Raw genomic sequence first — 1677 nt, 5'->3', positions numbered from 1 at the left:
AGAAAATCCTGGGTACGCCACTGAAAGCCGCGGCACTATTTTATTGCTTCCGACGCCTTTGCACGCACTTACACCTTTCTCGATCGGTGTCTTCTAACAAGAGCCCCGAGAAGCAAGGCTTCGTCCTTATATACGCCGCGCCCTTTTCCTACGTCACCTCTCGTTATAGTTTCCTTCTCTGCTTCCTCCTCCACTTCCTCCGGCCACTGGACATGCCAAATACGGGAATGCCGTCCTCCACCTTCTCCATTACCCATAGCGAATGCTACGGAGATGCATGTCTCCGCCTCGACTTCGTATTCAGCCGATTTCCATGCTCCCATTTCTGCCCTGATGTCATAGGTCATCTGGTCAGCGTCTAGGTTTGTCTCATGCGCAATGCCCGGGAGTTCCCTTAGCTCCGCGCTCGATCATTGCTTGGTCTCGTACATGCTAACTAGCTCGCGTAGTGTCCATTCTTAGTATGTTGTGACACCTCTCCCGACACTGTGGCGCCAAGATTGCATTTCCCCGCGTCGCTATCGCTCTCTCTCGTGGCATCTGCAATCTGCCCGCTTACAATATATATCTGGTGGTTCCTGGAATATATATCTGGAAGTTTGCCGTGTGGTCCGGTGTGGACATCCCGCGTTCCTCCGCTGGGCCTATACCGAGATACGTACGCTGGGTTTACGCTATAGAAAAATCGACGAGATGATTGATTTTGCCGCGTTCTATCAACTTCTTTATCCGAGGTTCAAAGCTTTTGCGTTATCGACCGCGAGTCGGCAAACGTCTCAACATTTGACCCGCGATGCACGTGCGGGGCGACGTGGATACGCGTTTTTGCACGTATTATTTCGCGCCAGTGTGGCGTCGATAGCAAAAGCGTCATCTCCCCCGTGCGCGCCTCCTGATTGCTGTTCTCTGCGTGGCCGCATGGCAAAAACACGATCAATTTGATCAAACGACGATTTGATCAAACACGATTTGATCAAACGATCAATCGATCAATCGATTTGATTCAAACACGATTTGACCAAACACGATCAATTTGATCAAACGACGATCAATTTGATCAAAAACACGATCAACACGATCAATCAACGCGCGGGACTTTTATACGTTTACACTGCTGATTTTCGGTCGAATAATTGACAAATTTATCAAATTCGTCAAATTTCCAGCAAAACGTTGATAGTGTAAATCCAGCTTTAAAACCGGGTATTAAAGTCCGCTTTGTTTCAACACCTATCCGATAAACGACAGTAGCCTCGTCAGTGGAACACGTGATCCCATGCAGGTGCGCGGGAAGCGAATTTGCGATTCCCAAACCGTATAGCTTTGGAAGAAAAATTGAGCAACGTGATTGGCTAGAAAAATTTTAGGACACGCATTATTAGTCAACAAGCTAATATATTAAATTATAAGCTAATATTATAAAGAAATATATTTAATTCAGAACATAAACAAAAGTTACAGGACAAATAAATGCAGAAAAAAATAAAATACAAAGAAATACATAACGCATAGGAAAATAAAAACACCATATGGCGTTCGAACGCGCCACCTCACGATCACGAAGCAAACGGTCTAACGTTGACCAACTGAGGAAGATACTTAATTCTCAGATATAGAAATTAGTTAACCCTAACCCTAACCCTAAACCTAACATTAATCATAACCCTAACCCGAATC

This window comes from Priapulus caudatus, unplaced genomic scaffold, assembly GCF_000485595.1.
Source record: "Priapulus caudatus unplaced genomic scaffold, Priapulus_caudatus-5.0.1 Scaffold215, whole genome shotgun sequence".
Taxonomy (NCBI): domain Eukaryota; kingdom Metazoa; phylum Priapulida; class Priapulimorpha; order Priapulimorphida; family Priapulidae; genus Priapulus; species Priapulus caudatus.
Note: the sequence above shows the minus strand (reverse complement) of the source record.